This window comes from Haemaphysalis longicornis, unplaced genomic scaffold, assembly GCF_048455015.1.
Source record: "Haemaphysalis longicornis isolate Haplotype H1 unplaced genomic scaffold, Haemaphysalis longicornis Haplotype H1 scaffold_7, whole genome shotgun sequence".
Classification (NCBI taxonomy): Eukaryota; Metazoa; Arthropoda; class Arachnida; order Ixodida; family Ixodidae; genus Haemaphysalis; species Haemaphysalis longicornis.
The window spans coordinates 108,909,287-108,932,500 of NW_027526422.1; the positions used below are offsets into that span (position 1 = coordinate 108,909,287).

General features: G+C 46.2%; 1 long non-coding RNA gene across 1 annotated transcript in view; it reads left to right on the forward strand.

Annotated features, from left to right (window-relative positions):
- Positions 1–514: 514 nt before the first annotated feature.
- LOC144146806 (uncharacterized) overlaps positions 515–23,214 on the forward strand; it is a 37,422-nt gene continuing 14,722 nt past the window's right edge. The window contains exon 1 of the long non-coding RNA XR_013317715.1: positions 515–695. This is a non-coding gene — a long non-coding RNA (uncharacterized LOC144146806). The remainder of the gene's footprint in view (positions 696–23,214) is intronic.

The following is a 23,214-nucleotide window of genomic DNA, read 5'->3' on the forward strand; positions in this document are numbered from 1 at the left end:
CCCACGCCAAAAAATTCAGTTTCGTGGGCATTAGCAATTCTGCCAATCTATTATCTACAGTCTCAATATATATTTGTTTTGCCGTTAGGGCGACGGATGGGTCGACGCACGCATGTGCCAACACCCACGAGCGAATGGGCCTTGCCGTACGCGTATGTACAAATATTGTTTTTGGGCTTTGCTCGGTTGAAGTGACACCGAAACATTGTATGGCTTGTCGCAAATGAAAGCAAAACTTTCCTTTGTGACCTATACTCCAAGCTGCGAATAAATTTCAGTCGCTGTTTTAGGGTTATTTTGCCCACAAAATCTTTTTCGCTAGGCGCGGTTAGCAACGTTGGTATCTGGGTCGGAGTCGGCGGCTTACAGGTCGCAAAATAGTTCCGGGTTTCTTTCCTTGGAAGAGGGCCTTTTGGTGGCCACCGAATGAGGATGCTCAATGATAAGAAAGAAGCCTCTTGAGAGGATTTCTCGTCGCGGCGGCAATATTTATCCTGTGCTCTAGACGTTTCTAAGCAGTGTGCGTTCATTATCAGTTAAGGCACCCGGTTCAAGTTGCAGTTGGCGTTGCTGGTGCTATATATTCAGCGTTTGTCCGGACAAGACGCAACATCGTGTAAGGCAATATTCTTCAAGACACAAGCAATGAAGCTGCTGCACATTTTGTTGGTGGTTTGTGTCATCACTACGGGAAAGTAAGTAAAACGACCCTTCGCCATCACTTAAGAGGCAAGGTTTCATCAGGGGTTATAACTGAAATTTGTTGAATCGTCGCAGCGCTCTAAGCGACGGATAGACCCAACGCATATACTTGATTTTTAAATTAGCCATGGTGGCTAACAGGATCGTAACCCAATCGAAAACTATAACAGAACCCGCATTTTTTTCCGGAACTGAGCTAGAACCGGAAATGCCATTTTTTCACCCGCTGAAACCCAACCGGTGATGAACAAAGAAATAGCGTTTTTCTGGTTATGGCGAAATGGTTGATAATGCCGCATAAGTGCAATTTAGGGCGTTTTTTGTTCGCGCAAGGTCACTTCAATATATATCACGCTCTTTTGTTCCTTCTGAGCAATGATATATCTAAGGAGGGAGGTATACGCACCAATGCTCCAATGGCAGATTGCTGCTGCACGCGGCAGAATGCAAGGCGTAGCGAAAGAAATGACAAACTATCGGCATTACTCAGGGATATAGAACAACGACTTTGCCCTTCCTTTGTTGCGACTGTATTGGAGCATTCAGGCTGCAAGATGGCTGCACTGGGCAAGGGCGAAGTCCCACAGCATGAGCGTGCCTTCTTGCTTTATTTCATGGTTTACTTAAAAAGGTTTCACAGCTAAAAAGTGTGAATACATGTCCAGTGTTACCCGCAGGAGCGGTTCTGTGGCAAATCAGCTTGAAAGGATGCATGGTTGATGACCGCTCTGGGTTCCCGTTTCAATGACGTCAACGCAGAACTAAAATGTCTACATTACATTCTTTAAGCGTAAGCTAAACATCTTAATGTGGTGAAATTTTCAATTCCGCCCTAAAATTCAAGTTGCGCGCGTCACTGCACAGACATTTTTCCGGAGCATAAAACGCCGCAACATTTTTTGACAAGAGTGCTTCTACTGGAAACCAAAACGAGGAGGCACATCGCTTGGCTTCAAATTATTAGGGGCAAAGTTCACACACGATTAGTTACTGCTGTTTTTCGCTGCCTTCAGCCACCATAGACAAGCACAAAACCGGAAAAGGTAGGTTTTCTTAGGAAGTTCCTTCCGTTGTCCGAACTTTAACTTAGCCAAACTTGTCATCACGGCGTAGAATGCCTGGGAGACACGTTAGGTTATCTTGATCCGTAGATAAGACAAGCTCGGAAACGCCATTTGGCGTAATACGTTGGCGCAGTAGTTAGTTGCAAACTATAGTATATAAATGCAATACAGGTATCAAGGTCATATTTCGTGCTTTGTATTTACGAAACTAGAAAAATAAAGTTACATGTTTTGGAGGCACGTTATTAAGCAAAATCTTGGCTTCTATTCGTGAAAGTAAAAAAAAATCCAAGATGACGTTTTCTATAGGGTTTTTAGTTAGGGCCAAATATGCTGCTTATGTGAAGCCAAGTGCATTTGTATTAAACTGAAGAAATTTTAGTAGGTAGTAACATTTCTTTAAAAATTTCAGCTAGAAAGGTTAAGGGTTTGATTCTTCAGTTTTGGGTTTCAAACATTTTCAATTCTTTGTGGTAATTGTAGTGTAGGCAAAATGCAATTGACACGAATAAGTGACAATGATGGACAACTGCTACAAATATCAACTTGTCACGATCTTTGGATGCATAAAATAGGAAACAGACAATTGGGAAAATTTTGAAAAGTTTTCAGGCTGGCAATTCGTTTGGAAATAACACAGTATGGAAAACAAAACAAAATAGTTAAATGATTTAAAACTACGGAACGTATGGATATATATAGGGTAGTAAGCCAACTTGGCTGACTTCTCGTTATCATTGAAGTAAATTCTCAACCTCCTTCACATCGGCCTTCTCGTCGGCAGAAAAACAAATCAGCAATATCTTGCGTTTCCCCCAGATAGAAGTTCCGAAATTCGCGGATCCACCCAACTCATCTTTGACCTGATCCAGGTTTGGGACCACGTTGGAAAGGGAGTTAAAGAGAAGTAAACTATTTTGCACCAGCCAATTCGGTGACACAGTAGAGGATTCAGCCTGAACCCCCAATCATCCTCGAAAACATGCGAATGGGATGGCCGGGGGCGCTGCAACAGGCAGGGCGAGACCGATGACTTGCCGTAGAGCTCCTTTTCTTTAATTGTGTTGCAAGGAGACGCCTGGTACTCGCTACAGCTATCTGGCATAATAAATCTAGGACATGCCCTCACCATGTCGACTAAGTCAGCTATTTTATCGCAGCTGCTTACTACGAGGGCTATACATCTTAATGTTCCATTTGGTAGGCAGTTGCGGTTTTGGAAATAACCAGGTGTGCAGCGTCTTCCACATAACTTTCTTGCTTTTGGTAAGGTTTGTTTCTGCTCTAGGGTATCTCTTACGTCCAAGATTATTATGGGTCAGATTTTCCTGAAAGTGGCTCACTCAGTCGCCGTACTCTAGAGGTTGTTTCGACGCAGTAGTTTTCCGAGACAGCTCCGCTATCCCGAAATGTAAAACCTTGGGCCAGCGGGTGCGCCTCCTTGTTCACTCGGAAATCCTGATGAGCCGATGCCCAGGTTAGGGAAACCTACTCCGACGGAGGTTTCCCGAAGTATAATACGCGCACTGTAGCAGATGGGATCCTGCCCAATTCAAAATTGCAGATTGCAAATTTGGAGGCACTAAGAATAAATTCCATATCCTTTTGAGTCGAAGCCAGCCCAAAGGCGACTTTGTCTGCTCCCGTTGCTCCCAAACGCCTCACGCTGCAGGAACAAGCAGGGTCTCCGTTTCCGTGCGTAATTATGGCCGCGTAGCTTCTGCCCTGCTCGTATTCCGCCGCGTCTGTGTGTATCACGGCCGGCCCTCCTGCAACTCCTTTCTGAGTAGCCCCAAGCCCTGTCCCTTCGCCCGCCCTCGTCATGCACCGGGTGCATGCTATAGGGCAATGAAGGTATTCTCAGCTGGTCTCCAACTCGAGTTGGGACCCTGCATGTCAGTCTGCTTGGAGCACGCATGGGGTTCGAAGTCCAGCCGCTATCGCACACCTCTAGGAGCAGTATCTGATACTGCGGTACAATCGCTGCCTCAATAAGTTCGTCACGGGAGTTTGACACCCCGCACCGCAAAATTTCGTTCGTTGATGTGTTCCGGCAAGACCACAAGCGGGCGTTATCTATTTCCTAATAATTTCATCGACCTTATCTTTTTCCGCATTGGTTAACTTCAGGTAGGGCGAAAGATTTTTCTCTTCTAATTAACTTCGGTTATCCTATTCTCTGCGCAAAAAAAATATAATTTTTTTCGCTAAAATTAAAGCTGCGGACCGCAGACACACGTCCTATCTCTGGTAAAACAGCCCCAAATAGTCCCTAGTACGACATAGTGGCTGGGTGAGAAAGTGGCTGATACATAGTCACTAATTCTTTTTATTTTAATGTCTGGCCCACTTGTTTTGTGTCGGTTTTATAGTGACCCCAGTCTTGTGCGGAAAAAAGCAGTAATTAGAATTTTTGTTTGCTACCTGCTTTTGTGGTTGCCTACGTACTGAACACTGGTCGTTTTAAACATTTTTTTCTCGTGTCGTTGATTTCTCATCTGATCGACCCTGTTTTCGTACGTGTTAAAAGCAGCCGATGCGATTCAGAAACGTGTTCGGTTCGTGCGTTACCCGAACGGCAACTTAACCAGGCAAAAACTGAATTCATCCTGACCAGAACCGTGACCTAGCCGGCATTTTGTCGGTCGAGGCACTGAAAATTACTTGTGAAATAAATGCTACGAGACACATACCGGGCTGCGCCCATGGCTCTTGCTTTCCAAACTGTTATCCGAGATTTCAGGGAATGTCGCGCTTCGTGCACAAGGCATGATTAATATGTCGCTACGGTCTGACAGCCAAGAGATGAGCGCCGAAAAATTTTAATCCCAATTTTTGCAGGGGATGGCCAAGACTTGTAGTAAGCCAGTTTTGGATTGGAAAGCAGTCTGAATAAAACATTGGCACTTTGTGTTTGCATTGACCACATGAGCTAGTATTAAATGTGTTCACCGTATCTTCATGGAATAATTGGTATTTGCATGAATATAAATTCGTAATCACCATGACTATACATTTGCATACTTAAAGACACTCAATTAAAATGATAGTGATTTCAAAAACGTCACAACGGTTTGGATCGGCCGCACCGTTCCGCTGTCATATATACATCGACGGTCAATAAATTGTTGGCAGTGAGAGAAACGCATTGGGGATCTTTCGTAAGCAGGTTGTGGTGCTTTTGAAGAAACAAGATAATTTGGTTGAAAATTGTTTATGCTCTTTTTTCAGTGCGATGCCGGATGCCACTTATCGAAAGCACGCCGAGTGCATGGTAATGTTCGTAAGTATATAGGGATAACAACGTTCATGTGTAAATAAGATGCACTGCTATCATCCCATACTACCGGTACTCACGTACGGGGCAGAAATTCGGTGTTTATCGAAGGGTGTTAAACTTAAATTGAGGGTGACTCAGCGACAATAGAACAGAAGATGATAGGTGCAACATTAAGGGACAAGAAGAGAGCGGAGTGGGCCAGGGAACAAACGCGTGTTAAGGACATATTAGTAGAAATTAAGAAGAAATGGACGTGTGCAGGGTATGTAAGGCTAAGTAAGGCAAGCTAACCACGGGTCATTAAGGGTTACAGATTGGATTCCCTAGGGAAGGCAAGCATGGCAGGGGGCGGCAGAAGGTTAGATGAACAGATGAGATCAAGAAGTTTGCGGGGATAAATTCGTCGTAGTTAGCACACAACGGGGATGACTGGAGATCTATGGGAGAGGCCTTTGCCCTGCAGTTGGCGTAGGAAAGTTGTTTATGATGATGATGATAATGATGGCTACGGTCCCGGGAGAGTAAAATAAATATCATGTGACAAAGCACTCCGATGCTCGAGAGGGGTGGCTTCAACTTTATTGCGACAATGATAAAGGTGAAGCGCTCTTTTCTAGATAAAATTTAGTTTCAACTGGATCCCCCTGGGTAATAACTGGAAGGGCATGCGACATGATTTCCGCCAATTTGTGATAGAAATTAAAGAGAAAGGGGATGTGCGTAGTGCATCTCTGGCGCTGAGCTCGGGAGTTAATGATGCCAAAGAACAGGCAGTAGGTACGAGACGTTCGGAACTAAAGGGCGCTGTGTAAGTTGTCGTCTGCTCTCAAAATTACGGTGGTTTAAAACCCGGCAGTAGGCAGGCATCTAGCTCTCTACCATGGGCAGCTTGCAGCTTCAGCGATGCGCTCATCGGAAATCCATCACGAGGCTGCTGAAGACAGCAACTCAGCTACACCGAACCCATTAGCCGTCAGCGCATGACATGCAAGAGGCCATCGACAACTTGCAAGTAAGGAAGCCTACCTTAAAGCGCTTGGCAGCAAGATTGGGGAAACACTCGAAGGCCGCGAATCACAGCAGGATTTTACCGACGCCATGGAGTTACAGGAGAGCATATGCCGTGCGCTCAGTCAGCGCCCTCGGCCTTGAACGGCCTGCGGGCGCCAGGCATGAGAGTTCCCGACGGCGAAACTCCAGGGGATGTACTATCCTCTCAAGAACAGATGATAGTGAACAAAGGCACTTGCCCTGCCGGCCAATCGAACAGCCCCTCACATATCGGCTCGCGGTCATTGACATCACAATGAGTCCTGCCGAAGCTGCAAGTTCGCACTTTTTCTTGCGAGCTACACGAATGGGGGGGCTTTAGGAAACATTTTTAGGCTACGATTGGCGATACGTTGCAATCAGTGCTCAAGGGTCTGTAACTGTCATGCGGCTACGGGGGGAGCGAAAGGGATTCTGAGTCATTGTGCTTTCGGACTGAGTGATATTGGATGCGAATATCCTGGAGTCGCAATGCTAAGCCCGCTAGCCGACCAGAAGGATCATTGAATGAAAACAGCCAACGAAGCGCGTGGTGGTCCGTAACAACATCGAGAGGGCTGCAGTAGAGATACGGGCGGAACTTTGCAAGCGCTCAAACAATGGCCAGACGAATCGGTGTGAATCTCGGTAGGGGCGTCACGATCACAATGGTGCAGGGTAAGCGGATATATGAGACTTCTGAAATAGGTGGAACAGTGCAAGAAGTGGGTCTCAATCAGTCAGAAAAAGCTCGGTATCAATGGCCAGGGAGAAGACATCTGACGGTGTTCGGGAAGCCGCCGCTGTAGGTGCGCACAGTCCACTGACCTCGAGGTGCTGTACTTCGATTGGCACATCGACAGCGCTAACGGAATGGACGGGTTCGATGTGGACGACGCACTCTCCGCGCCGCAAAGTGCAAGGACATGAGCCGTGGTTAGAAATAACAAGTGTAGTTTGGTAAATACGCATGGGAAGCAGACAGAAGGAAAGCACAGAAGACCACGTCATTGATGAAACAGGTCAGATAGTATAAGGACTGTTCCTTATACTATACTAAGGATTGATAGTATAAGGACTGTTAATGGACAGGATAACGGCGAAAGGACGGCAGAATGTGGAGGGATGCCGCATTCTTACGCGAGGACAAGTTTTACAGCAGAAGTAGCAGGCGCACATTCAACGGGCTGGTCAAGAAGCTGAAAGAGCGCCACTTCACCCCGCCATAGTCGATTACAATTTTATATTGAGAGAGGAAGTCCTACCACAATATGGCATCGTCAGCGCAGAAGGAAGGACAATATTTCTCTTTGAATAATGGCACGGGTGCGCATACGCCACATGAGTAAATGGAATAAGCGGTAGCGCTGCGTAATCAGCTCCAGAAATTCGGCGTCGTGGCCTTCTTCAAGAGAAGGTAGTTTTTCGTGCACCACGGAAACGCTGCCTCCTGTCTCGAGAAGGGATAGAATTACGGTTCAATCTATGGTGACATCAATTACGCTCGCGGGATCGGGAGTAGTATTTCGGAAGATCGACGACGACGCAGTTCTTCCCTAAGGAAACTTCGGCTTCTAGTTTTTCGCTTCTGGTGGAAAAGCAGGACGACGCATGGGGGAGAGTGAGCGCCGTTGAGGAGATTAATATAGGCGGCTTGCGAAGTCCTGGCTATCGGACCGGATAGATGTCGTTGGCAAATAGGTGGCGACCTACTGATTGAGCTCAGAACCGACGACCTCCAGAATACCGGTCTGGTGCGATGAGCACTACGGTACCGGCTCGGCTGTTTTCCCCTCCACATTCTGGGTTATTTATGTTAAGGTATTTTTGTTTCTTGCGCTTAATTGCGACAACATTCTGAACCTGGCCTAAGACGCAGTTCGCGATCCCTTCCTGAGACGCACTTCGCGCCGCCGCCGCAAAGGCTCACCGTCGACAGGACCCACGAGTGAGTGCCGCACCAGCGCTCTGCAGCCATCAGGAGTAAGTGCTGAAGTGCGAGTGACGCAACCAGTCGTGCGCATCTGGAGCGGCTGTTGTGGAAAGGGCACATGCGCTCTCAGCGAGTTCTTACTGAGCAATGAGCGACGCAACTAGTGGAAGATGGAACTGCGTCGTATGCCGCTGCTGCTGAAAGAGCTGTCCGAAACGCGGCGCCCAGATATTGCATTAGGGAGTGTCGTAACCGCCAGCCAATTTTTTAAAGGAAATACAGGCCGCATTGTATTAAAATATAAAGGCCCTAGGACGTTTTTAATTTTACATAATTTTTTCCATGCGCTAGTTGTGTGGCGCGCAGTTTTACGATCCGGAGAATTTGAGTCGGCTCCGCAAAGTGGCGCTACGCTCACTAGGGATTCTTGTCCACATCGATCTGTTACCGGAGGCGATCTGCTGGATCCTAGCCATATACAGCTTTGCTGTAAGAAGAAAAACTGGTGTGATGACTCGCCGCTTTATGTATACGTTTTGTACCTGGTTTAGGTAGTGATAGTTTTTTCGTTTTTCTGTCTCGTTTTACGTTTAAGGTGAGCAATACAGAGGGAAAACTGTGGAGATAGCACAGTTGGTATAGCAGTGGGCGGCTACTGTACAGAGCTGGGTTCACACACCCTCGGCTCACACATTTTCGTTATTTACTGTATTCAGGGGGGACCGTATCTTTGACCGGGCCACTGCAACAACATCGCTATTTTGCAGAAATGGACGCCTAAGGCTGTCGCCTTCAAGAGACTGCGATGTCTCAACAACAAGAATACAAATTTTCAAGCTAAACTACTGCAACACATTTAGCGAGGAAGATGAGGCCAAGTTTTTGAAAACACTTTGTTCTGTTCCCACAGTGCGGTGACGGAGAATCCTTTTGTATTCACGGTTGCGCCTGCCTTTCAATGCCTGGCAGCGCCAATCAAACACTTGGTCTCTGCCTCGGAGCGGACCTGCCCATTCCTGACAATTTCCTGAAAATGATACTTCTAAGAGAAGCGGAACAGCACCGAGTGGACAGCTAGCGTGTCTGACTTACTTACATACAGAAGCAACTTTGAAACTGAGAAATAAAGTAGAGTAGGCAACACCCATGTGTCATGACTGTGAATAGGAGTGCATTGCAATACTTCCTCTTGTTTGATGTATGGAAGTCTTTTTACTTCAAGTTACCTTCTTCCTTCTTTTCCATTACCATTCAACCTTCTAGACCGCTAGCTAAACTAGAACTGCTTCGCTCTATGCTGCTTGCCTTGCAAGCAGTCTCGTCCACATCCCTTTTACAGTTTCCACCATTCGATATTAGACAGTAAAAGTGTCATTGTAAAGCGAGAAAATGATTACACAGAAATTGATTGATGATACGTGTCTCGCTTTGACGGCAAAAGTTTTCTCAGTTCTGTCTTTTCGCAGTTGTACCCCTTTTTTTCTTACCCTTAATCCTTTTATTCACAAATTTCATTGCCTTTTACGTAGCGCGTTCCTTCGCCTGATCTCCGTCGACTGCCTGCCACCAGCATTGTCAGTTTGGAAGGCAGCTAGATCGTCTATCCTGCAATATGATAACGTATAAACAGTTAGGGGGAGCGACAAACCGAGTCAAGATGCAAATATTGGCAATGGGAACAAGGTCTATGTAAGAAAGCGTATAGCGGCGCTCGTTAGGTTGCTGCAAAATTATATTCACCCAAGATCAGATAAAGCGGCAAGCTCCCTAACAAACACTGAACTTCATGTTGCTGATGATAACATTCCAAAATTAGCTTTAAAAGCTTGCGATTTGTGCCCCACTTCAAATGAATGGAGGAGAACGCGAAATATCATGATAGTTTTCATTAGAAAGTGTGTTATCTAAATACCCCGATACTTTTTAAAAGAAAAAGAGCTGTTAGCGAAAAACGGGGGTCGGATTAAATTTTAGGTTGCGGCTTTTCCGTCAATGTGTCTCGCAGCCACAGGTTCCAGCTTGGACCTTTTCGGAATACGCTTTGCTTGTTCGAACGTTGTGAACCTAACTCTAAGCGTTCCGTGCTTGCTAACGCCGCCGCACCACTTCGAGAGGGGCCTCACGTTTGCGGCACAGTGGTGCCCACACAAGCGGCGCCACTGCACCGTGGATTTAAAGCAAAATGTAGTCTTGGAGGCTGCGAGAACTTGAAACCTCCAAGCACGAGGTGAGTTCGGCGTCATTGAGAACGTGCGCCGATAGTAAAAGCACCGCAGCGAAACTTCCAAATGTGTTGCTGAGTTAAAGAGAAGGTGGAATGCCTGCGATGATGGAAATAACACAGGCGAAGGCTAGGGAGATTGGAAGCATTCGAGGCTTCGCGCGAGCGCTTTTTAAGGCCAGCAGGGACTGGGTCACACGTTTTATGAAGCGGTTCGGGATCAGCCTGCGACGGTGGACGTCTGTGTGCCACAATCTGCTACTTATTTTGTAAGAGATGCTAGTCACTTTCCAATGCTTTGTTATCAAGGAGCGGCTGGAAAAAGAGCGCACATAGGGCTAGATCAGCTATCCCAATCAGACTCTACTGTATTTTGACGTGCCTGTGGCATATATAGTAAATGAGAATGGCGCAAGACAAGTGGAAGTAAAAAATATAGTCTGCAAGAAGCAGTGCATCACATTAATGTCGTGTTGCATGGCTGATGGGCGAAAGTTTTTGCCCTACATGGAAGGTTCCCTAAAAACATCGTCGTACGAGCCCATAAAAATTAGTGGTTGAATAGGGCCCTCGCCGAAAATTGGGTTGAGGTGGTTTGGCAGCGTCGTGCTGGACCTCTGCTGTTTAGCCAATTAAGGACAGGCCATTTAAGGACAGGTTACGGAAGAATTATGCCTTGCTGACACTGCAACACCACCAACTCGCACTGACCGTGCCGATCAAGCACCGTTCACACAGCCAAGTGGCGAAATGGGCCGCCGCATCGTGGGGCGAAATTCTGGCCGAGCTAATCCTACCATAAGTGCAGCAACCCGAACGCACTGGACGGAAGGGGACAGCGACAAAGAGGACAGCGATGGTGGGAAAAATGTCGATGAATGAGCATTGAACATGCGACGACCAGTGCGACAAGTGTAATAAAGTACATGTCCTAGTCCTACTCCAACGCGTTTTTTCAATCGCCTTGCATTCGAGGTAAGCCATTTTTTATATATTTCTGACGTGAATTTCGGGGTTCGAGTAGTTCTTCACAAATTCTCCAAAACACACACTCATAAAGGCAAAAGCGTTATTTGCCCCATTATATAAAAAACTGGGCGTTACAAGCATTGTAATGCCCAACAAATATTGCATGCCATCAACGTATAAAAAAACAGAAACAGATATTGAACCCAAGGACGCATGGTGATGGGTAAACGATCTAACCACAACTTTAGACCCATGCCACTAGATATGAGGTTTTTGAGGTGCACTTTGTAGGTAGTTCTGCCTACCGAAGGGGGTTCAGGCAACGGCCTCGTCAAAACATCACGCACAGAACATTGCAAGAGGAACAATTGCGCTTTACTCAAGCAGTGGAAAATGAAATATAAATGGAACAGGGGATACAATCAACCAAGCACATAACAAAAGCACTTCAGGGTCCCAGGGCTTACGGTACGGCGGGACGAACGGCGGGCCTTGCTGACGTGCGTCTTCTTCGAGGTGGCTGACGGCGGTGGCTTCTCTCTTCTCACCGGCGGCGCTCCCGGCCGGCAACTCCCCCCGCTACCAAGCACCGCTGCCCTTATCTAGCGTGCCCAAAGATGTGCCACGCCCCCCCTCCATCGCACAGTCTTTCTGCCGTGTGTTCCCAGATGGCAGGAGAGGTGGCGCGCGGCAGTTTGAAACGGCCTAACGTGGGCGCTCACAGGGGAGAATCCCCACAACTTAGATCTGCTAATATCATCTGAAAGCAACAGCAATACGACTTCACGTCACAACGCTTTACTGCGATATCGCGCATCATGCCACTTACATGAAGCGACCTTTATACATATTCAGAGCTTCTTTGGGCCGAGCTTTGAATAGCATTTGACAAAGTCCTATACCTAACGAACTGCCCAATGATGACTACCGTTGTTGTCCGAAGGTCACCATGATTGATTCACGCATTCCCATTGCAATAATGCCTGCACATCTCAAGCTCTTAGACAGCTGAAGTGTCACGTTTCATTAGTAGCCTGTGGTCCTAACCATTTAAACCTAGCTTTCAAGCAAACAATATAAAAATATGTAAATGTTAAAGTGAGCCTTTGGACACGGGAGTTACATGTAGGCTTGGGGGATTGATTACGAAGTTTTAACGTGCCCAGGCTGCGTCTGGGCTATGAGGCGCGCGCCATTGTGGAGGGCTGCGGATTAATTTTACACCTTGGGGGTCTTGAACGTGCGCCGAAATCTGGACATGAGGGCATTTCGCTTTCGAGGCAGCCACCGCGGCCGGGAAGCGAACTCGAGTTTTTGAGATCAGCAGCTAAGCACAATGCCTAAGCAAGCCACTGGGCTACCGCAGGATGTTACATGTTGGCTAATGAGGTGTGCTGAATGCACGGCTACACATTAATTTAGACCACTTGGGGACATTCATAACAAGTTAAATCATGCAGACACATTTTTTTCCTTTGCTCTTAGCAGAAAAGCAGACACTTAGACCAGAAATAGAGGCTGTGACATCATGCTCATCACCAAAATGCCTCGAGCCACCATGGGAGATCATAGCGGCTCTCTATAATGATGGCTAATTTGCATGCAGGTTCACTACGCAGTGGTAACAGGATCACCTAAGAGGAAATTATTGCCTCATTTCTTTCCTTCATAAACAAAGGCAACAAGCACACACTTGACGCCAGTACAAGGACTGAAATAAAAAGTTTAAACAAAGCCGGGTGTGAGGCTAGTGGGCATCAGAACATGTTTAAACGGAGATCGCTTTAATTTGCAGGGAATGAACAAATACATAAAAACATTGCGCTCACCTCCCCGCGAAGGGAACCTTGTGTAGATGCGACGCATCGTGGTGTTCACTTGGTGTTTCCGTTGGATTGATTCTAAAATCGCGTGAAACGTGTCGGGAACGCGCATGATTATTATGTTTTATGATTATTATTATGTTTTATTGGCAAATCTTGGTCAACCTCTCTAAGTGGTATGCTTGGGGCTTCGCTGTCGCAACGAACTTTACTCCATCATTGTTGATGTAAGTGGGAGCTTCTTTTCTTTTATTGCAAGTGTTAATCATTGCCCCATCATGCGTTGTATCAGTAGCATCTTGACGTAGTTTCAATGAGTCAAGGATATAAGGCGCGTTCGTAGCCTTTCATTCTGTCTCGGTTTTGTGCCGCAGTGGGAAGAGCACCATGTACCTCGCGCTCCGCCCACAGGGTCGTGGGATCAAAACCGGGCGCCGCTAGCTATTATTTTTTTTATAGTGTAGGGGGAGGGGTGTGGACGGACAACGCCGTATGGAGGGACGAGGCGAGTGAATGAGATGCAGTCGCATCTAAAAAAAACATGCCCAATGGGTGTTTGTTTATCACCTTTTGTGTCCATTTCCGTTGTTGCGTTTTCATTCAATGTAAATTTAAGCGGTCTCCATTTAAACACGAAGTATCGGCTTGAAAACGTGGTTTAAAAATGAAAGAAAACTAAACGGCTGCCTCTTTCGCAGCATCCCTTCATGTGCTTCATATCAATATTTCATACAATAACATGCAGCTTGATAAACAAAAAAAAAACTGGATGTGGTGCACAATAATCGGAGAGTCAGAACGTACACTGAGTGGCCGGGAAAATATATTGGCATGTGTAAAATCATACGGAGTTGAAGTAACATTTACCCTTTTCTACAAAGTAAATTGAAATTAATGTGTATTGCCTATCTCTAAGGTTATTATTCTGGCGTAGAAATATGAGTCTACCTTGTTTGCACTGGCCGAAGACGCTGCCCGTGATTAGTGTAACCCTGTCGGTCGCCTCCTGCTCGGTTCCTCTGATTCTATAAGCAACGGAAGCGCTGCCGCGAGCGCACGCCCGGTTGGATCTCAAAGCTCGGATCACTCCATGGTGGGAATATCTAGTGTGAATATTCCAGCCACGTTGGGAGCATATTTTTCCTTGTTCATTAGTGGCATCTTTATCGACCAGAACGTTCGTCAATACATAACTGTATCAAATCTCATATCCCTAGAACATTGAAAACTACGAAAATGACTCTTCATTTCCGTTGAGACTTTTCCAAACGGAAGGATTTCTGCGCCGAGAGTGCAGGATAGTTAGAACAAGGACGAATTTCAGATGTTAAAAAGTTGTACAAGGCATCTACTCTTTTGATTCGCTAGGGTTGTTTGATGGACCTTACCAATTAGGCCGTCGGATGTTTGAAATAATGTTTTGTGCGCATCTTTTTATTTCTGTAAGTTGTCCTCTTTAAATTCAGTATACATAAGCCCAGAAAGCATTTGCTTTTCCCTTTAGAGATTTTAGTGTCACTTACCCTTCTTAGCATGTGGAAAAAGGGTGTTGATTAGAGTTTTTTCTACGTCCTTATAGACAGACTGTGGTCTCATTTCGTCAATGATAGGAAGCTTGGTCTTTCCTTAACCGCAAAGGCTACAAAAGATGCACCGTAAGTTAGAAAAGCCTCTCTCTTGTCCGAGTCGATGGCAAAGATTTTGACAGTTTTCACTTTGTAATGTCTTTTGGTAATCGTTGATTTCCTTGTATTGTCGTTTCAATTTTGTGAGGTCGGGGTGACGTTTGCCGCGCTCTCAATACTTCTTGGTGAGACGTTGAGCCGTTTGGAGCGACCTATGCATACGGATGTCTGCGTTGTCAACCTCAACACAGCCGATGACTGATTCCGCAGCTGATCTACGAGCATCGGAGACAACACCTATGAAGTCAGGGAAGTCCGGTCTGGCATTGATTTAAAAGTAGGATGGAAAGAGGTTCCAATTTGTCACGGTGTACGTATGTTTCGAGCGAAGCTGTGTACTGTTGAGATGAATGAAGACGGGCAAATGATCGCTACCTCAAGTGCAGTCTTGAGTGTGCTATTTCTTAATAATACGAGGTGTAGTTATTGTGAGTTCTGGTGTGGTGTCCCAGTGAGAAGTGTGAACCCCAACTCTGGTCGGGACAAATGGTTCACATCTTAGCGGGAGAAACCTGAGTTCGAGGGCTTGATTTCAGAGTTTTCCTCGTAGATCGCAATGAGAGTGTCCCCATAGGCTACTTTCTGCGTTAAAGTCTCCTCGAATAATTATTGGACCAGAAATATTCCGTGACAAGAAGTGAGTTATTCAGTCGTAGGTGTCTGTAGATTTAGTAGTGCGTTGTAACATTTATTAAACGGAGACGACAGGGATGGGTTTGAATCCCGGAGGTCGGATTTGAACGATGATAACCTCCCTATTACAGTTGCTAGCAGCGTCCTACCTATGTTGAACGGCCCGGTAAAACATGAATGAGTACCGGAGCTTGCCCAATGGCGGTTTTTGGTTTTGCCGCATTTTTGCACGCATTAACAGTTTTAGGGTCCATAAAAGCAGTGTAGTAAGAAACTTTGTAACGTCCCCAAGTTTCTTCTAAAAGCAAAGCAAGAGGCCTGGTCGAAGATATCTGATACTTAGGTTGAGGTCCATTTTGGGTGAAGCTGCGGCAATTCCATTGTATTTTCAAACAATTGGCTACGGGAATTGAAAAAACCGTCATGTAGCAGGTCAGCTTCTTTTCTTAAAACAACCTCCGGGCCGAGCATTTGGAGAAATTGTCGCATTTGTTCGGCTACTTGCTGCAAGTCATTTCTCAGGCAGTATAGCTGTCCCTGTAATTCTCTAATGCCATTAAAGGCTTTCTGCCATTCATTGGATTTCTCACATTTGGTTTTGGTGTCCCGTTGGATGAGCATCTGTTCCGTTATTGGTTGTGAGCAGGCCCCTGAAGACTGCGGTTCAGAAGTGTTATTCTTAGATGAACCCAGCCTGCTCCGTCTGTGAGACTCCTGTTGAGAGGATGGAGAAACTGACCGCTTCCGATCATTCGGTTTGCGTATGAAGCTGAGTTCTCTAAGCAGCAGATGAAGCTCTGTTCGAAGTTCCTGCAGCTCCTTTTTAAGCAGGGTGTTTATAAGCATAAAATGGTGGTATTTTGGAATGTACTCAGTAGAGGCACCATTTTTATTTTCAAAAGCTTCATTTTCATGCCTTCTAACAGCAGAGGCCGAAGAAACACCAGTTGTTGCTTCACGGCTCGCAGGCATACTTCCACGGGCTTTGGCGCCCTCCTTTTGCGAATCCTTTTCTTCCTCCTTTTTCTTCAGCCTGCCAGGACATACTTTGCTGACAGCAAGGTGCCCTGTTTTTGGCAGGCGAAGTAAAAGTTCGTTGAGTCACATTCATTACTTTGACCGTGCTGACTACCACAGTCTGTGCGCACACTGGGCGAAACACAGGACTTTGGCCATGTGACTCACGTTATGACAGGTGAAACACACGATTCCTTTTGATCTGTATTGAGTCACTCGTTCCAGCTCCATGTAATATTTGACAACTTTTGGAAGTGTAGGTGTGGCGAATGTGACAATTGCCTGGTCGGTTTTGCCGATTTCTTGTACTGAAAGTGCGTCTGCCGGTTCGTACCTGACCCAGCTTCGGATTGTCTCGTTGCTTTCATTTGGGCAAACCTGGATAACTGCTGTAATCGTGTTTTTCTGTGATCGCTTGTGTTCAACGATAACTTTAACGGTTTCCAGCTTGCCGTTTTGTCGAAAAGTGAGGTGGTCAATTTCAGTTAACTTGGCGGAGTGATTTTCATCATACAGTACATTTGCACTGTTCGCAGTATCACCAAAAGTTACCCCAGCCATTTCAGTCAATTCGGCACTAGGGGCCGTGAGGCTAATAGTACTGGCGATTGCATATCTGGGTATCTTTGGGATTTCAATCTTTGCTAGTGAACTGAGTTGTAGCATATGACGTGACCGACTCACCCTGCCAGTTCTCGTGGGTCTCTTCTTTCTCAAAAGAAGGACAGGTTGTCACCCCTCTGAACCGGTGAATTCGTCGTTGGGGTCGCTCATTTCATCGGTGTCCGTGCCTGCCCTTAATGAAGGAATCAGTTCACGAGTTCTGTGAGCCTTGTTGTAACGTCGCCATCTCCATGCTTCGTTCCCGTCCTTCTTCGCACGGCGTACGCAGTGGTGCCGATGTAGGGCCCTCCTTCACACCCGCAGCTGTGGCAGCAGCCGCCCCCCAAGGAGCCGCCGCCACGCTGGCAGCTGCGTTCCTGGTGGGACGTGGCTTGAAGGGCTTTTGGCGGGTTAAGCCTAACCGTCGATTTGGAGGACCCAAGGTCGTTCTGCGGTTCTGAGATGTTGCAAGTAGCCTAATTTTTGCTTCCAGAGGTACAGCACATACTCAAGTAGATAAAGCTCTGTGAAAAGGTTCGGAGATGAATTTGAGCAATAACCAGTGAGATTCCAGGGTGCATGCAAAAACCACCTTTACCTTTCGGGTCTCTCGCGACCGACCTCACAGTCGGAGAAAAAATTCTTCCTGTTCAAAGACGAATTTTTATTCATCTGACACGGAACGCCCCACACCATTATTAGTAGCCGTACGGTTGCATTTGAGGCGGATGTCTGAATTTACTTCTGAGAATCTCACTCTACCTCGGGGATTTCTCCTAAATCTGGCCAATTACGTGGAAATGTACTTACTGTGCAGAAGCTCAGTCTGGACGCGATTAAAACCGGTTGATTCTTCAGCCCCCGTAAAGAACATTCTGGTTTCTGCGACAGGCCTAGAAAAAAAATGAAGGGCAAGTGATACTTCAGCAAACTAAATTTGTATAACCTCAATAGCCCCAAAATCAAATACGAACGCCATGCATTTTGGCAACATAAAAGAATTTCAAAGTTTTAACCGAAGTGCAGCATTTTTAGCAATTTATTGTCCATTGGGATTTCGACAGTTAACACCTATTCCTAAGAGTTTGTCACGAGCTTTACAAAGAGAACAGCGGAGCCGAAATCAGGTGATCTTGCTCCTCGTGAGGAGCTCACAAAAACGGTGGCGGAGAGAGGCAAGATAAAGAAAGACATCCCCCTCGCGAGGGGGATGTCTTTTCCGAGGGGGTGCGCCGGCAAGTCGTATCTCTCGATCGCGGGACCCGTGTCGCCATCTTTCGGAGGCGCGGGACAACTTGTGGCGCTTTCGAAACAAACCAGAAATTAGTGAAGGATATAAGGCGCGTTCGGTGCATCCAAATCTGTGTCGGTTTCGTGGCTCAGTCGGTAGTGCGCCGGGCACCTTGCGTTCCGCCCGCGGCGTCATCGGTTCGAAACCGGGCGCCGGAAACTGTTATTTCTTTATAGTGTAGTGGCCTGGCTGCGGACTACGACAAGGCACGCCAACGCCGCGTGACATTGTGGGTTACTACAATGCTATGCATTTAAAACCAAACAGGGGTCGAGGACACGGGAATCCCAAGTCCTGCGAAGCAACCAAGCAACGCAATGTTTGTGCGAGGAAGATTGTGCCCTTAGTTGGTTTGTTTGCAGAGTGTATCAAGCTCCAAGTCACAGTCGCTCCGCAAAAGTGCACGTGCGACACTTCGCTGACAGGTGTACTAATCGAAGGCTAATTGAAGGCGGGAGAAGAGCCCGCGATGTTAACCCATTGAAGACCCGTTGCATGTCTAATGAAATTTGTCAAGCATGAGGTCATTTTTATTGTACAGCCGGTAAAACGCTTGTCTATAACAGCGATTTCAACTTCAACCAGCTACATACGAAAACTGCCGAAACATACTCGTTCCAAACATGTCGGAGGCAAAAGCGAAGGGCTAAGGCTTCAGAATTCCGCAGTAGTTTTATTCAAATCCCCCTCCGGCAGGGCAGGATAGGGCTGAGAGTACGGACGCTGTGTTATAGACAAGCCTTTTACCGGCTGTACATACTTCTAAATAAGTCACTTTGAAACCATCACTGTGATGGCGATCTTTGGTTTCAAAATATGGCCAGTGAATATGTGGTCATGCTGGGATCCTAGACTAAAGAAAAACAACGAAGCGAGAAACTTTATTTCAGGCCTTGACACATTCCGACAAATATGATGAGGAATTTGTCGGGCACTTATTTAGTGTGCTATGTAGAGAGAGAGAGGCACTCCTTATTACAGAGGAAAATGCAGAGGGGTTTGACGACATCTGTTCGCCGACGTGCTACTCTGCAGAGAGCTGGGGAGTTGGAAAAAGTAGTAGGTGTAGCAAGAAGAGTACCAGAAGAAAAAAATACCGCCCTGCTTCAGGGCATTGAGTAAGTATCGTTTTGTAGGCACAGTAAGTATCGTATACAATACGATACTTAAAGTACGTATCGTATTGTAGGCACAGTGAAGAAACCTCATCCTTCGTACGAAATGGTTTCTTGGGTTTGCATTCTGCGTGTTGGTTCTACAGTTCCAGTAGCACTTCTATCCCGGCAAGCAGTTGTAACAGGAGAGAACCAGGACGCCAAGGAAACGTTTCATGTCTTCCTTTGTTACCTCAGGGTAAGGCATATTTAAATATGAATCATAGCTTCTTGTTTGTTTTACCAAGTGATCTATGACGCTTTCGTCAAAAAGAGCTCAAATAATTCTACACCCGAAAGGTCCCTATAAGCTGTCAAGTTTGCGTCTGGAAACACTGCAGAACTTTTCACACGGTCACTATTCTTCCACTTTGTACTTGAAGATGAATTCACCTCAGCGATTTTCTATTCCAAAAATGAGGGCACATTTGGTAATTGATCGCTTTGTTCTTCCGCGGATTTGTCTTGATCAGAACCGCATCCATCAATACGACTGCCGTCGGCAAGAACCGCTTCAGCACCTGCCATAAGCTGCCTACTGTTGAGGGTGTCCATAAGACCACCAGAATCCTCATCTGCGGAATCTTCGTTCCAGTAGATGGTAGCCACCAGTGGCTCAATGTAAATAGGCCACATATATGCATCACCGTCTTCGAGTATTGTGCCTATTTCTTCTAAAGTCAACTGAGGGAGATAAGAGATTGACGCACTACAGCCGGGGAATTCCACTACAAAGAGCATAACCAGAAGTATCGAAATCAGGCAAAATACGGAACTTAACAGGCCCGGCGTGACCATATGGCAGCCCGTAAAGTAACAAGCTTTTTCTCTAACAACACTTCAATTAGTCTGTCTCAAATTGTCAACGGAGTTTGCATACTGCACGTGCTCTACACGGAAATGTATATACCGCTATTGCAAAAAAGAATATTACAAATACATTCGCTTAACCGCGGAGGCGTGGCATATCCACGCGCCAAAATGCAGAACCACTGTTTAGCGCCTCTTTAGCAGCTTCCAAATAAACATAGACAGCTTCTGCCACCTGGAGTTTTTGATAGGTACCCTAACCACAAAAAAGCATTGTGCCTAATTTTGGCGCGATTTGTGAAATCTGCATAAATATAAACGCGTCGTGTGGTTACGGGTGGCCATATGGCCATGCTGGTGCCTAATAGGTTAACCCATTAGGTGCGAAAGAATAAAATCAACCAAAAATTTTATCGTACTGCGTTAAACCAGAAGGCGGGTAGCACTTTTTTGGCTGCGTGAACTAGAACAGCGGTCAGCAGCACGACCACACATCTTCGAACGCTTTCCCGTCTAAGGAAAGCGGAATCTGTAATCTAGACTGTGGTTATTTGGCGGACGCTTACTTCCCGAGCGTTATACAGGAAATAGTCATCTAAGCTGCATGAAATACTATAACTGAGTGAAAATGCAGACTGGCTATACATTACATCGTTATAGTTTCGCCCTTCCTAACGCGGGCTCATGGCCGCGTGGTCTGGAGCACCAGTTTTATTGTTTTCCAAGTTTCAATTTTGAATACCCGACAGTGTTTTTTTAACTTCATTTATTTAGTTTAGGGCCGTGTTCTTCGTATTGAATTTGCCATTTTTGCGCTGTAACGTTCATTCGTTCACAGGGCAGGTCGCAGAACACGTGCAGTCTAGCAAGCACCAAAGGTGAGGGAAAAGAGCATCGCGTGTGAGTTTCTTCAGTTACGCGGACTGCGTTCATTCACTGCGTACGCCTCGGCTAGTGATTGTTTCGATTGAAGCCATGCTGGTTGGCTTATCTGAAGCAATTTACAGCCAACAACATGGCAAAAACGTGGTAGGCAGATTACTCAGATATCGATAACGCCCATCCAACAATTACTTTGAATGACAAGAATTGTGTCGCAGAACCGAAACCGAAACTGGTTTGAATTATAATACTGCACATCGTCCAATCTCGTAGCACCTTCTATTTAGTTACTGCTGTTAGTTGGCGCGGCCGCCGCAGACCGAGCATGTAGTTTTTACCCTTTCAGACATAGTACAAATAATACCTCCTTATCACCCGGATAAACGATGAAAAGCGTGTTTATTTGAGACAGTCAACGCAGTGCAAGCCAAAACAGGAACTTCACAAGCTCACTTGAGTGTCCCTTGAAAGGTCATCGAAGAACGGCTCGAGGGAACGGGCCTGGAGTGTTCGCCGATCTCCTTGCGTAGTCTCCTCGCAAGGCGGGGTAGGAGCCTCCCCTCTCCCCCCCTTCCCCCGAGGGAGTGTGGTCGCCTTAAGCTTACCACGAAGTCGGGCCAGAGCATTCGAGGGGTTTCGGAGATCATAGTGCTGGTCATGCTTATTAGCAGCAACTGTTGCCTTTGGGGACCAAAACGGGCAGAAGAATCCTCAAAACCCTGGGCTACAGCTACCGGGTCATAGGGAGACACACCTAGTAACTCGACGAGAGGGTACGCGAGAATGTGTTAGTGAGCATAATCCGGAGGAGCGTGCACCCATAGCACAATCAAGAGAGAAGACGCGCTAGAGCCAAGTTTCTCGTCGAACAGGACGGTCGAGACCCGCGGACAAGATACGTTGACGAGGCGGAGAACGGGCAAGGTTTTTTATAGCTTGTTTTTCTTAACTTGCTTTTTATATTTAACCCCTTCTTCCGCTGTAATCTATACTAAAAGGCTATATATCCATGCACGCACAAGCACCGAATGGGTGGGATTTTTCGCCATAAATAAATAAATAACGAGTTGAAGTTGAAAGAAAAGGTGTAGAACCTTTTTTCTCACTAAGTGAATTTTCGCACTTGCGCAGTTACGCATTTGTCGTTCCCGTTTTAAAGCAAGCATACCTAACACTAAAGATCATGTTTTGCCGAATGCCTGCGAAGTTACTCCATGCCGCAGTTAGGCCCTCTGGTCGGTGAGGACGCAGTTACAGTCGAATAATTATGGCGACAGATAACAATTCTGTATTACATGCAACATCAATCCCTACGATCCTTCTGTGTACAAAAGACCTCTCACCAGCACTTCCAAACGAACGTGCAACACTTCTTCAAGTGAATTCTAATTTTTAAACTCTTTCAGAATGTAGTCAACAAGGCCATCTAGTACAAAAAATATATGTTCACAAAGTACGCCAGAAGAATTTTCGTGCCAGAATCCTTGCAAAAACAAGATACTAGCTCAAAAATATATGTGTTGCTTTGACTGGCCGTTGTTTGTGCTCTTGATGGACGCCAGTGACGTAAATTCATACCTTTTGCTGGCATTTGTTTCGTTTTGGGATATTTTAAAGAGCATACTGTGCGTTCTTAGCACATAAAAAGTGTGAAGATTTTTCGGCATTGTTTGAGGATCCCTTTAATAAATGTTTGCCTTTAACTTGGCAACGCCACGGGAGGGAACGTATGCTACGACGTTGCCGGTGCCATGGATAGTGGTGGCGTTGACTGCGCCCACAAAAAATTGCCAAATTGCACTTTACGTTAAACGAACCATACTTACGCTACCTCTGCTTGTTGTTCATTTGTTACGCCCACCGTTTCTTCCCACTATGATTCTGTGTTTTGACACACACAAAAAAACTGGCCATATATCTGCTCACTTCGCTGCAAATGCCGCTCAAAGACGATAGTGTTCTGCCCCCACTGCAACGTATATACCTCTTTTCGCTGCCCCGCCACCTCTCGCCCGCTCCCTTTCGCTCTCAATACTGCGTTGACAAACGCGAAGTAGGTTCGCAAAAGTGAATTCACGGGCTCCACTGCTCGCGCCATCTAGTGTAACGTTTTGTAAC